Source organism: Dendrobates tinctorius, unplaced genomic scaffold, assembly GCF_039654945.1.
Source record: "Dendrobates tinctorius isolate UK_male_01 unplaced genomic scaffold, ASM3965494v1 ptg000245l, whole genome shotgun sequence".
NCBI lineage: Eukaryota > Metazoa > Chordata > Amphibia > Anura > Dendrobatidae > Dendrobates > Dendrobates tinctorius.
The window spans coordinates 6,817,787-6,832,743 of NW_027361912.1; the positions used below are offsets into that span (position 1 = coordinate 6,817,787).

General features: G+C 44.6%; 1 protein-coding gene across 4 annotated transcripts in view; it reads left to right on the top strand.

The window, feature by feature from the left end:
* The window catches only part of LOC141060795 (uncharacterized), a 219,324-nt gene extending 207,679 nt beyond the window's left edge, over window positions 1-11,645 (top strand). For all 4 annotated transcript variants that reach the window (XR_012222762.1, XR_012222764.1, XR_012222763.1 and 1 more), the window contains exon 2: window positions 11,003-11,645. The gene's annotated coding sequence lies outside the window, so the exon portion shown is untranslated. The remainder of the gene's footprint in view (window positions 1-11,002) is intronic.
* Window positions 11,646-14,957: the final 3,312 nt, after the last annotated feature.

A 14,957-nucleotide genomic window follows, 5' to 3' on the forward strand; every position in this document is an offset into this window, starting at 1 on the left:
TGCCAGAGGTTCTTCCTTGGCGATTCTGTGAGGAAGTCGAACCAGCTGTGTGTGAGCTGGAGGAAGAGGCCCCAACACGAGCTGAAGAGGTGGTAGGTGGTGCTGTACGTTGGCCTACGTCTTCAGTGTGTCTGTGTAACTCCAGCTCGTGCTTGGTCCGCACATGTTTCCACATATTAGTGGTATTGAGGTTGCTGACATTTTTCCCTCTTTTGGCTCTCTGATGACACAGCTTGCATTTGACAAAGCAAATGTCATCTGCAACTGTGTCAAAAAAGGACCACGCACTGCAAGTCTTGAGAGCGCCCTTTTTGCCTTTTGAAAGTGGAATGCTCCTAACGGGTGCCGAAGTGGAGGCTACAGGCAACCAAGTCTGCCCCCTCCTTCTCCCTCCGGTTTTGGCCGCTCGGGGAATCTCTTCCTCAGAGCTGCTCCCACCACCTTCCTGTTCCTCACGCCATGATGGGTCAAGGACCTCATCATCTACACTCCCCTCTTCAAACACCTGCTTCTCCTGGGTTGTCTCGCCAGCACCATACGCACCAGAAAGTGGTAACTGAGTCTCGTCATCATCTGATGCGTACTGAGGTGTGCTGACCATAGGCACTGGCCCACCTGCCTCTTCAGATTCATAGGGACAAAGAAGTTGCGCATCACTGCATACTCCCTCTTCTTCACATTCTGGAATGCTGCTTGGCTGGCCCCCTCTTTCCAAACCAACAGATTCCGAGAACAGAATTAGAGACTGTGATGGCTCCTCTCCAGGGCTCTCTGACTGCCTGGGCACTTTGGCAGGTGGTGAAGAGACAGATGGTTGCTCTTCTGTGCTCTGGCCCTGAGAGGATGTGGAAGTAATTGAAGTCGATGCGTTAGCTGCCATCCATCCGACAACGGCTTCAATTTGTTCCTCCCGCAGCAGTGGGGTACGGTGAGGTCCTACAAAGCTGCACATAAAGGACTGTTGCCTGCTAAAACTGGGGGATGCTGACTCACTGGTGCCAACAGCAGGCACAGAATCCCCATGTCCTCTCCCTGCAGAATCCCCACGTCCTCTCCCTGCAGAATACCCACGTCCTCTCCCTGCTGAAACTCCATGCCCACGGCCACGTGCCTTACTCCCTGCCTTCTTCATCTTGTTAGACTGAGAAAGATAGGCAGAAAAGTACAAAGGGGGGGCTTAGTGTGCTTATTCCTTAACAGCTGGTTACAGGTATAAGAAACACTAATTTTATGAAGTGTGTGTCGACTACACTTTAATGGGAGCTAATGTGGCCTACACAACTTTCAAATGTAGTGTTTGGTGAACGTTGTTGTTTTTTTTATGGGGAAAAAACCTAAAAGGATGTGACCAAAGATTTGAAAGTGAGAGTATCACCAACTTTCTGGAGCTATTACAATGCAGGCAGGTAACCTACAATGCAAAAGATGAGGCTCCAAAAAATTGGGTAATACTAATCTGGCTGCAGCTGAAGGGCACAAGCCAGAAAAAAGGCTCCTCTATCTACTCCTATATAGTGTTTGCAACCAACCAATGTAGATGGATATGGATGGATGCACACTAATAGGAGAAGAAAAAATGAGCTGCAATTAAAGAAAAATGTGTGAGGCAGTGACGCACGCTGAGCGGCCTACAACCAGATGTAGCGGCAGGACACAGTCAGAGACCTCTCAGACAGCCGTGAACAGTGCAGCTAAGTGGGCACTAGCACTGACAGGTTGCAGAAAGGCTCCGCTGTGTACTCCTAGAGTGTTTGCAACCACCGTATATGGATACGGATGGATGCACACTAACAGGAGAAAAAATGAGCTGCAATAAAAGAAAAATGTGTGAGGCAGTGACACGCTGAGCGGCCTACAACCAGACATAGCTGCAGGACACACTACTCAGCGTGAGCTGCGTTCACACACAGTCAGAGACCTCTCAGACAGCCGTGAACAGTGCAGCTAAGTGGGCACTAGCACTGAAAGGCTGCAGAAAGGCTCCGCTGTCTACTACTAGTGTTTGCAACCAACGTATATGGATACGGATGGAAGCACACTAGATAGAATTTTTTTTAAATAAGCAGCTCAAAAAGAAAAATATGTATGAGGCAGCCGTGAGGCATGCTGGGCGGCCTACAACCAGACGTGGCTGCAAGACCCATTCCACAGCATGAGCTGCACTCACACAGCCCTTGCAGACAGCTGTGAACACTGCTGCTAGGGAAAAGCAAGCTACAGTGGTGGTTTATGTAGCCTGGTTAAGGCACAATGTTTTGTAGAATCGCTATTTCTAACTGTCCCTCACAGTCTTCAACAGCAGCCTGTCCCTAACTGAATTCACAGCAGAGTGACCAGAAATGGCGGCGGCAGTGGCTTTTATAGTGCATCACGACATCATTTCAGCAGCCAATCACAGCCATGCCAATAGTTAACATGCCTACATGCCTAACAGGATGTGCCCACACTTCTGAGGAATCCCATTGGCTGAATCAAAGCGAGCGGGCTGATAGCATTATGGGAACTTCCGATTCCGGTATACGATAAGAAAAAAGTATCGAAAGTCAGTATTGGAATTCCGATACAGCTAATATCGGCCGATACCCGATACTTGCGGTATCGGAAAGCTCAACACTAATTATCAGACAATGGGTATAAAAAAGTGAAAATTCAGTAAATTCCTGACTCAATGGTGTCTGCTTTTCAGTTATATACAGTATTTGTCTATATATTATGACTCACCTGGTGAGGAGGATTCACTAATCCATTGGTCAGGTGGGGCAGCCCAGAAAAAAGGGACGTTGATGCAATCAAATTGGATCGGCCAGATGAAGCGTGTAGCGTGTGGTCTGTCGGACAGTGTGTGAACCTGTGTTAACTCTGGAGAAGTTGTGCTAGCTGACACCTTGACGTAGGCGCACTGAGTGTATGTATATCACCTGGAACAGCAGAACCAGATTTGCACATAAGTACTTTATGAAGCAGAGCCAAGTGTGCAGACAGCACCTTGGAACAGCAGAGCCTGATTGGTAAACAGAACTGATTGTGTATAAAGTACTTTAAATCAGCAGAGATGTGTTTGTTAGTAGGCACTTTCTGTGAATACAGCCTCAAAGCCGAGCGATATCAGGACTGGATTAGTCAAATTGCTTAGCTAGATGAATACACATAGTAGTAGAATGCCACTACCCGAATACTCAGGCAGCTCACTGCCACATGAGCCAACCTAGAAAGGCCTTAGGGTATGACATCCAAGAAGCATGCCATATTACCAAGGTAGTGCGATGCATATAAGCATACAGGGAGCCTTCTGCTGGGGATATAGGAAGCAGAAACCACTGCTGGAGCTGGCACAGTCTGAGTAACCCTATGATAAGGCCTTTTTCACATTTCCATTTTTTTTTGATCAGTTGCAATCCGCCAAAGATGGTAAAAACGGATCCATTTCCGTTGTGACACGAACGTATGCCACCAGACCAGGTTTTTTTGACGGATCCGCTGAAGTAGGAAATTTAAAGAAACCGCGTCCTGGAAAAGGAGAGAGGGAGAGATTTTTTCCTGCTTCACGGCCTTTCCGGAACGCAATTCAGGGTTAAAAACCATGGCAGAGCAAATCTGGCGGTCATGCGCAATACAAAATAGCGGACCGTCGCTCTGAAAAAACATTTCAGAGACCGTCTCCTCCGCCCGGGAGCCGCTACAATTCTCACGGATCCGTCAAAAAACGGATGCAACGGACAAACGTCGGTCAAAATCTGCCGCTAATGTAAGCCTATGGGGGAAAAAAACGGATCCGCCAAAAAAGGGGCGGATCCTTTTTTTCGAAAAGTGACGGCTTTTGACCGACGTCAAAATACAGAAATGTGAAACAGGCCTTAGGAGGATACTTAAAACAATTACATTAAGAAATCTCCAAACCATCATATCAGCTATATTCTAAAAAATAACTAGGGACTGACGGAGAACATACACTTTTCCAAAATTATCAAAATTGTCCACTTTGTCACAAAAATATGGGGAGAACTTGGACTTCAGTACATAGTAGATGGATAAAATTCACCCAACCTCTAGTCTCCAAGATATAACAAATTCTCATCTTGTAGCAGAAACTATCCATAAAAAGGGTAACTAAAGGTATATTTGTTGTAGCCCATGACAGTACTGTTGATCAGTGGGGTCTGGATTCTTCGACCACCACTAAATTCCTCAAGAAAGGATGAAGAAGCGCTCAGCTTATCCTTGAGCATGAGCAGAGAATTGTAAGGATCTTTTGACTTTCATCTGTACAGCACTTCTGCCCCTTTGTTGGAGCGATCAGTGGGGTCACGGATAAACTGCATTGAACAGGGGCTATAATGTAAAAAATTATATCAACATCTAGTTACCCATTCAGCATATTACTCCTGGTCCTTAGTGGTACAGTTATTGTTCATCTTTTGTCGCAATTTGCACTAGATTCGATGACGGAATCCTTGAGGTCTGTAGTCCAAAATCCAGTTCCTGGTGGTTAGCGGTGCAGCTGGAACCCAGTTCTGTGCAATGAAGCTATTCAGTTCTTTGGGTTCTAGGCGCCAGCTGTCAGTGTGATTAGTCGGCATTTATATAGATTGACTTAATGTATTTGTGCCAGCACTGACAAGCTGTGGGTGGTCCCTTCTACTTATATGGTGAATTTAGAACTTCCATCAGCAGAACTCTTACGACTTGGAAAAGAATGGCGATTATACTTACTTTGAGCTGTGAACTTGTCGTAAACTTTCCAGCCTGAGTTAACATACAGTTTGGGCTAATCTCAACTAAACTGGTTACAAAGTGTCACAGTCTCCAGTACATCTGTCTCTGTTTCTGAACTTAGCTACTGAGCCCTGTTGACAGAACAAAGCCTTTGTTATTCCTTCTTATCTAGTAATGTTTTTTTTCAAACTTTGATTAGACAAAAGAGCTGTAGGCACAGATAAAAAACCAACTTCTCTACTCACTGGGAAATTCCGTAATAAAAAGTCAGGTATGTTAAGCATGCAGACTTCAAATCATTGAAATGTGGATGATGTGTTTAAAATGTAACTTTCCGGTAACTTTTCAGAGTAAGTTTTCATATGTATGTTCCTTACATAGGAAAATCATAAATCAGAAATTGGTGACCTACTTGACTCATGCATATCCGGTTACCCCTGTATTCTACATCTTACCAAAAATCCATAAATCACTCATCAATCCACCAGGACGACCCATCGTGGCCTCTACTGACTCCATTCTGTCTCCACTCTCCATTTAATTGGAGAAAATACTTACACCTCTGACTTAACATACATGATCCTTCCTCCTGGACACCGGACATTTCATAGAGATTCTTTACAACCAACCCCCAGTTTCCCCTGAGGCATACTGGTGACGCTTGATGTTAACAGTCTTTACACCTTAATTTCACATGACAAGGGTCTTGAGTAGTGTTGAGCATTCCGATACTGCAAATATCAGGTATCGGCCGATATTCGCGGTATCGGAATTCCGATACTGAGTTCCGATACTTTTTGCATATCGAATACCGGAATCGGAAGTTCCCATAATGCAATGAGCCATTTTATTCAGCCAATGAGGAATCCTAAGAAGTGTGGGCACATCCTGTTATGCATGTTAGGCATGTTAACTAATGGCATGGCTGTGATTGGCTGCGAGCAGACACACGCTGAACAGTGATCTATGGAAAGTGAAACTAGTGAGGGAGGAGGAAACGACCAGTTCTCATTTCAATGCCAGAACCCCCCCCTGGAAGTTTATCTTAGAAGCAAGAGATGATATCGAAACCTTCAAAAAGAGCCTGAAGACCCACCTCTTCCGACAAGCCTATAACCTGCAGTAACCACCGATCGACCAAACCGCTGCACGACCAGCTCTACCCTCGCCTACTGTATTATCACCCATCCCTTGAAGATTGTGAGCCCTCGCGGGCAGGGTCCTCTCTCCTCCTGTACCAGTTATGACTTGTATTGTTTAAGATTATTGTACTTGTTTTTATGTATACCCCCCTCACATGTAAAGCGCCATGGAATAAATGGCGCTATAACAATAAATAATAATAATAATAATAATAATATCTTGGAAACCGTGCAGACTAGCCACAGAAGGTAAATTACTTATTGTCAGCATTCTGCAGCCCAGATATGCACTGAGATTATGTGAAAAGCCCGGACAACCTGTTCTGTTATGTATTTCGCCAGGGCTGGTGGGGTACTCGGTACCGGGCCCGTTGGTTTCAATGGGAGATGTCACGGTAGCTGTGACCCGGTCCGTGGCCCTGGGCGTCCATTGTAAAAGGGAAATGTTGAACGTGTGGATGATGATTAAAGTTTATGAATTAATGATTCGTGACGCCACCTGTGGTGTTTGGCAATGAAGATGTTAAGCCGACGCTGCAGACAGATCCTCTGGGACAGATGGTGTGGTGCAGCTTTGATGTTGTGGCCCTCCACAGGCAGGGCTGTAGTCCCAGGGCAGTGTAGATGGAGAGGCAGTGGTGCAGTGCCAGGCACAGAGATGTAGCAGTGCTGAGTGTGTTGGCGCAGGAATAACTGGAGGACACCAGGGCATGTAGTTCCAAAGCTTTACTCAGTCTGTTGTGCATACAGGTGCCCGCATCCATGCTATGTCCTCTAGGTCAGGGGCACAGTCTACTTCCAAGCTAGATGAAGCACTCCGTTCCAACACTCCGCCAACATATGTGCCTTTTCTGAACGTCTCCCTCTATTGCTACACAACCCCTTTAACATAGTCAATATTTTTGTAACTCCGAACGTCTTAAAAAAAAATTAATTCCTGCTATTCCATTTGATTGGGCTAAACCTCTATGCCTTTAATGTCTCCTCCACCTCCCCCAATACATTCTACATTATTCTTAGTTGTTTTCCTTCATGTAGAATTAACCTACAAGGAAAGTAAGGGTTTATTTTCATTCCAATATTTGTGTCCCATTGGCTTGCAATGGTTTCCGGTATCGGAATCAGTGATATCCAATATTTTTGGGGTATCGGTCCGATCCAATCCGATCCGATATTTCCCGATATCGGAAGGTATCGCTCAACACTAGTCTTGAGGCGCTTTCCCACTTACTGTCTACATCTGAGATGCAGGATGACTCCATACAATTTAGACTAAATGTTCTATTCATTGTCTTACATAGGAATTTCTTCTTATTTGGAGATACTTATTACCTTCAGACATGCGGGACCGCAATGGGTTCCAACGCAGCCCCGGCGTACGCTAATGTTTATATGAAATTATTTGAAGAACAGTAGTCTACCGAATACACTATTTTTACAATTTGCAATTATGACTTCCATCAAATTCCTAGATACACTAGAACTCAAAAATCCTGACGGCAGGCTCTCCACGGATCTTTATTATAAAACAACGGACTGCAACAACTTACTGCATTTCACCAGTTGCCACCCCAGGCCCACAAAGAATAGCCTTCTAAGATCACAATTCCAAAGGGTCTCAAGTGTTACGGCGGCGGAACACGCTTAAAAAAATATAAATAAGCGTGTTCGCCGCCCGGGGTCCACCGTGCGGCAGATGGAAAGACCGCTGCTAACAGAGGCAGAGTACTACGGCGGTAGTGTGCACTGGGTATAACTGCACCCAATATGCACCGAGGCAAGCTCTGTTCACACACAGAGCTGCACGCACAGAGTATACAATAACGCTGAGTCTGTTCTATGTCAAAGACTGACAGCAACACAGATGCGGTATTTAAGGTCACAGGAGTAGCCTTAAACCGCAGGACTACTCCGTCTAGACCTACCGTAACAAAAGATGCGGAACGTCGCAACTGCGAACGTCCGACAGACTGCAACCGCAGCGCGGTGTGCATGGAGCCACAGAAGAGACACCGCAAACTCGCTGGCGCGATGCAGCAATTAGAGTCGTTCGCAGTTGCGACCTTCCGCATCTTTTGTTACGGTAGGTCTAGACGGAGTAGTCCTGCGGTTTAAGGCTACTCCTGTGACCTTAAATACCGCATCTGTGTTGCTGTCAGTCTGTGACATAGAACAGACTCAGCGTTATTGTATACTCTGTGAGTGCAGCTCTGTGTGTGAACAGGGCTTGCCTCGGTGCATATTGGGTGCAGTTATACCCAGTGCACACTACCGCCGTAGTGCTCTGCCTCTGTTAGCAGCGGTCTTTCCATCTGCCGCACGGTGGACCCCGGGCGGCAAACACGCTTATTTATATTTTTTTAAGCGTGTTCCGCTGCCGTAACATAATACTAGCACCAGTATGAAAATACTAGCGCATGGCATAGCGGCCATGCGCACTTTTTATAGCGTACGGGACCAGCCGGAAATCTCCAGAGCCCTGAGCATAACCAATCAAATCAGGAGCAGGACCTGAGCACCTGACTCCTGAACTCCAATGAGAGCTAGTCCCGTGAGCATGCTCAGAAGCTGGGACAAAGGATTTAGCCTCTGGAGACAAATGTGTGGATCTGGATTCCCGCAGAGGCATTATAGAACCCAGATTCCTAACATCAACGATAGTATCCGACAAAACTCTATCGCCTACTAGACTATGTGACATGTCCAACAGGTTCAGGGACAGACGGCACTCCTCCCTTTTACTAGAACAAGAGACAGACAGGACCTTGTCCATGCCACCGCCACGCACATCTATCATTAAGTGCAACTGTATACCTTTTGTACTTACGTATAACCCATTCATGCCCAAAATCCACAGAATCATCCGTAAAGATTGGTCACTGCTACACCTAACCTATCCCTCCATTGACGCTTTCAAAGAACCCACCATAATGTGCAACAGGAGACTACACAACATCAAGGATGGTCTCATCAGAGCTGACTTGGGCAGCATGACTCCTATATACACACAACAATATCTGGGCACCAGAAAGACAGGCACTTTTCCTTGTCTTAGTTGCGCTGCCTGCTCAAATGTAATAAAATCCAACGAAGTACATCACCATAAAATGGGGCACTCATTTCCAATCAAGGGATACTACATATGCAAATCCAATTTCGTAGTGTATGTCATCAAGTGCCCCGTTGGCTTCTTTATGTGTGTGAAGCACTTCGGGTTTCTCCGTAGCTCTCCGGCGAACACATTCTCACATGACGACATTAGAGGTTGTATTTATACGCAGTCCTTTCCATCATCATGCACATCCTGTCATCTCTACCGGTAGAACGCTGGCATTCTTACCAGTACAGGTAATTATACATTCACTCTTTCTGTTTGTACTCTGGTGATTTAATATTTAGTGATTTCGCCTAAGGCTGGTTTCACATTTGCGGATGGAGGAGCTGCGGAGGGATGCGCCTACAACCACATGGCCTATGTACCCAATGTTAAAGATAGGTACGCAGGCCGCATGTGGACGTAGGTGGAGATGACCGGAGGAGGTGCAGCAATGGGTGGAGCTTCACGGAGGAAGTCCGCATCCCTCCGCAACTCCTCCATACGCTAGTGTGAAACTAGCCTAACATATCATTTTAGCTTCTTGGCTGTCCTTACGGGCACAACTTCACTTTATCACTGGTTTCAGATCATCGCTCCACATATACAGGTACTCATATTCCCTTATGATGTTTTAGGTCTACTATTGTGACGTTATAGTGATATGTCTTGCTTATCCCTCTTGGTATGTCCTTTCAGCCAACTGGCCCTATGCATGGTGCCCATTGGCACAATATTACCATACCACTGACTCTAGTTCTACGTCCCTTTTAAACAGGTACACATATCCCTCTATGTTTTTACATACTTCTTTCATATGTTATTTTTTCTTCCCTTTATGTTTTTCTCTCCTTTCCTTTTTTTTCTTTTTTTAGTTATGTCTGACTATTCTCATGTTATACTCCAAAAAAAAACAGAAGTGTGAAACCAAAATATAAATAAAACAAATCTTTATTGACTACATAATAAAAAAATATAGTAAAATTACATTTACATACAGGGACTGAAAATGAACAGAATGAGCTCCAAGAGGTCTACACAAAAAGGATTTTATATTTATATGCAAAGATTTGTTTTATTTATATTTTGGTTTCACACTTCTGTTTTTATTTTGGAGTCTAACATAGTTTGAGGTGTGTCCTCTATAATTTTGGTCTATTTTTTGGGGATTTTTTTCTCATGTTATATATTTATGGTTCTTAATATGCTGTAATTTCCCTCTGATGTTCATAGCCTTCACTCTACTTTCGTATCTCTACCATTTGGGTTTGAGGTTCTCCAATTTCTACATTACCAGTTCAGTCACGTGGTTTCGGTTTTCAGCCTCTAGTACATTAGCTTATCCTCTTCGTATGATTTCATTTCCTTTTTTTCATTATACTGGTATTTACTTATGCTGCTTATCTTATTTTCTTTTTTGGTTCCGGTATGGTTCTCTCATCTGGATAGACACAGCCGCCGATCAGTGATTGGTTCCTACTCAGTCACCATTTTGCTTCAAAAATTTTTTGTTGTTGCTGAATATGATGATACTAATTATATTTATTTTCAACTTTTGTCTAATTGATTATAAACTACCTTGATAAAGGCAGTGTTGCCGAAACGTTGGAAGATGTCTGCATACCTTATTTCTGCTGTTCTTTAAACTAGAATTTATTGGAAACTTTACCCTCTTGTGACTAATTGAGCGCTGAAGGTTATCATTCCATAAGCAACACAACAGGTCAGGGATCGGATAGCTGGTCATACGTCTATGGTTCACTGTGGCAAAACTTGGCTACCCTTTCCTTCACATTTCTCCACCGCTTGACTCAACGTATCACAACTACAGTTCCAAGTCCTGGAGCCGGTCCCTAGAGGTCCCATGTAGAGGAGGAAACCACATTACGCTACTGAAGCGGAGAGAATCCTACTGGATCCATAAGCTTCAAACTATGGCTCAACCTTAATCAAGAGCTTGATTTTTTGATATAGAGAATGACAACACAAAGCCTACTGATCTAATATTTATTTTATGCACTGAATAATAACCTATTTTCTTTTTCCATTGCAGAACCGTTAAATCAGACAGACAAGAGAAACCTCTCCTCCTCTTCCCTTTCCTCCATCCCACCATTGGTAGCACACCTATGGTAAGCTCCTGATTTCTTTCTTGATTTAAGGATTGTCTTGGACCCTGATGGCAGCCAGTTTCCACACTAACATACATAGGAATCGTCAAAAGAGATATCCCACTGGAACAACATAGTAGGAAAAAAAAAATGCTGGGATGATGATGCTTTGCAGAAAGATAGAAATTTATTTTATAGGAAGTTAAAGCTTGGGCGGAAATGGGTCTTCCAAATGGACAATGACTCGAAGCATACTGCCAAAATGGTGACAAAGTGGCTTAAGGATAACTAAGTCAATGTTTTGGAGCGGCCATCACAAAGCGCTGATCTCAATCCTATTGAAAATTTATGGACAAAACTGAAAAGGCAGGTGCGAGCAAGGCGACCTACAAACCTGGAGCAGTTACACCAGTTTTGTCAGGAGGAATGGACCCAAATTCTGACCAACTATTGCTAGAAGCTTGTGGAAGGAGACCCAAACGTCTAACCCAAGTCATTCAGTTTAAGGACAATGGTACCAAATACTAATGAAATGGATGGCAACTTTGGACTTTGCAATAAGTAATAAAAATGCCTTAAACATTCTCTCTCTCTCTCATTATTCTGGCATTTGGCAAATATTAATAATTATGGTAATCTTTGTTGACCTAAAACGGGAAAGGTTTATTCTGATTTCATATCAGGTATTGAGAAAAACATGCAGATGTGTCTTATTATATAGTGTATGGAAACATCTGGTTTCAACTGTGCATATATATTATATATAGAGCAGATGGTGTATCAAGGATGTAAGTAGCGATCCTCCCTCTAGCATGGTGGCAACCCTGAATCGTGTTTTGGTACAACCTTCATTGGAGGGAGTGCCATACTAACATGCTGGATAGACCTTGCATATACTCACTAGGTGAGCAACAACTATGGTCCTGAACCATAGAAATATCCTCATTGTCCACATGACACTCACTCCTGATGAAGCTGTTCACACAGTGAAACACACATCCAAGGTACAGATTGTTTCTCAGAACATTATGTTCTATGTTACCACCCATTGCTACACAGTCGTGATAAAAAGTGGTGTCATTATACGTATTACCCAATTGCTACAGTTACCCATTTTTTTCTCCCCAGAGATTATTCCAACCATGTTATAGGGTATATTTTTACATATGTATTTCAACTCTTAGCTGTTTATTGTCATCTTTTGGTATCCTATAGGTCCATTTATGATTTCTAGTTGGAATGGTAAAGTTTTTTTGCCAAGGCCACAAGAGTCAATTAATTTCGGATAATGCCAATCAAGTAGGAAAATGTAGTGAGCGAGCACTCTGGTATAGTTGCATGATAAGATATTGGCAGGCAAGCCCCAGTTTGACATCAAGTACAAGCCCTTATAAGCTGAAGATGCAGTTTATAAAACATCACTTCCCCATAAACCCCTGAAGACTCCTCGACATGCGAAACCTGAAGGGAGAAAACAGATTGTTTTGAAATTTAAATGAACTGAGGAAGTCTCAGCCGAATATAACAGATGTAGAAGATATGCTGCAGGCATTTTATCTACCAGCACGGCAGCGATAGCTGCATCGCCACTTCAGAGATGCAGCAGAAAGTAGGTCTCTACATAATATGACAAATATTACAGATGATGGAGAATCACTACAATTTTAATAACTCTTTCTCATCATTGAGATGCAGTTAATATAAGCTGTAATTCACTTACAAAAGTTTTAACTTACTTAGAAAATAAATAAAGCAAAATTCTACTTGGTTGAATTCTACTTGGGCATGATGCGCTACTTCATGACGGACCCCCGAACGTTGCAAACCGTGTTCGGGGGTCCGTCATGAAGTAGCACATCATGCCGATTTTGACATGCGTTATGATGCGCTACTTCCATTGCGGGCAATGGCGGCGTTAACGCATTCGTTACATAGCGTTAGTGCCGCTATGTAACGGTCACGTCAGCACGGTGCCATGAACACAATATGAACCCAGCCTAACAGGTCTGTGTCGCTCTACTCTTACTCTCATTTCTGTCGAAAGTCATACAGGCACAAGAGAGAGGTGGGCTTTCAGTTCAGGACAGGTAAGATCTTGGTCAATGACTATAGCAATGCATGCTGTGAAGTGAGGGGAATGAAAGTTACAACACCTATAGTGCTGGCAGAATGCCGATGAAGTGCAAATCATCACTCAAGAAGAGTTAATTCAACAGAACTAGGACAGAACATGAGAATTTATAGTTTCTGAGCATATCAGATTGGTCTGCGCACCAAAAACAGTTTTATGCTGTGGGGGATGATGGAAGAAAGACTATGCTCTCTACAGGTTTTTATGTTAAAGCATGTTATGTTGAATAGCATGGAAGAGAAAAGAGGAAGGTGGACATGATCAAAACTTTAAAAGAGTAACTTTTAATTTGTATTTAATAACTTAAAGGGGTATGCCCGTCTCCAAGATACTATACCAATGTGTAGTAGGTGTGATAATAATAATATTAACAAATACAGTGGGTACGGAAAGTATTCAGACTCCTTTAACACGTTGCGTTTGGCGCATGTCGGCGCACCGTCAAAAGGATGCATGCGCCGGCAAAAGGATACCTGTGCGCGGCCTGCGTACCCAATACTAAAGATAGGGTATGCAGGTTGCATGCAGCGTCATGCGCCCATAGGCGGAGCTGACCGGAGAAGGCGCGACAGGGGGCGGAGCTTCACGCCGAGCATACGCTGCGCCTCCTAATGCAAGTATGAAAGTAGCCTAATCAGTAAAACTATACTATATTTCTAATCTGAGGAATTTGCTAATACTATTATTATTTTACCTGCTGCATATTGGGATTGGATCCTGGAGATGGGAATGCCCCTTTAATTGTACATGTGAAAATAAGCAACTTTGTAGCAAATCTTATACAGAAATTCACTTCTTAAGGTACTGTCACACTTAGCGATGCACCAGTGATCCCGACCAGCGATATGACGCGGTCAGGATCGCTGGTGCTTCGCTAAGTGGTCGCTAGTGAGCTGCCACACAGGCAGATCTCACCAGCGACATCGCTGGGGACGGGGGTCGCTACTTACCTGTCAGACACGGCGATCCTGACGTCCTCCCGCCCGGCTCCACGCGTCGCTCGTCGTCACAGCAGGAAGCCCAGCAGGAAGCTGACGACGAGAAACGGTCCAGGACATTCTCACGCGATCAGCGATAACCAGCGGGGGAGCGGTCGGAGGTAAGTATCAGACATAGCGATATCGTCACAAAAAACAGTGACGTTATAGCGATATTGCTAGCGATATCGCTTAGGGTGACAGGCCCTTTACTCCTCCTAGACTGATCCTTCATTCTCAAAATTCTCAGTTCACAGGTGAATTCTGTCTTCAGCAGTAGCGTAGCTACTGGGGGGGCAGAGGGGGTGGTCGCCCCGGGCCCCAAGCTTTGAAGGGGCCCACCGAGCTACACTAATGTAACTGTATCTGCGTGCACAGCGCGCCCATACAGTTACATTCTGCGGCAGAGCAGGGAGAATTGATCTCCCTACTCTGCTGCCCAGCCGCTATGGGCCCCTGAGAAGGCAGTGGGGGGCCCTGTGCAAGCAGTGGGCCCCCCACCACACAGCCAGCAATGTCGTCCTGGGCTTTAATTTCTGTGCGCACAGGACCTGTGATGAGGTCACGGGAGGGGCGGAGTCAGGGGGTCACATGATCAGGGGCTTCAGCGCTGCAGGGCTCTGCTGTGCTGGTTGTCATGGTGCTGGATGAGCTGAAGTAAGTTTCTGTGTGGGGTCAGGATTGGTTTACAGGGTGGATGTAGCAGAGCTGTGTGTGTTTGAGGTGTACAGAGTGGAGCCGTGTGTGTAGAAGGTGTACGGAGCAGAGATATGCATGTATGAGTTGTAC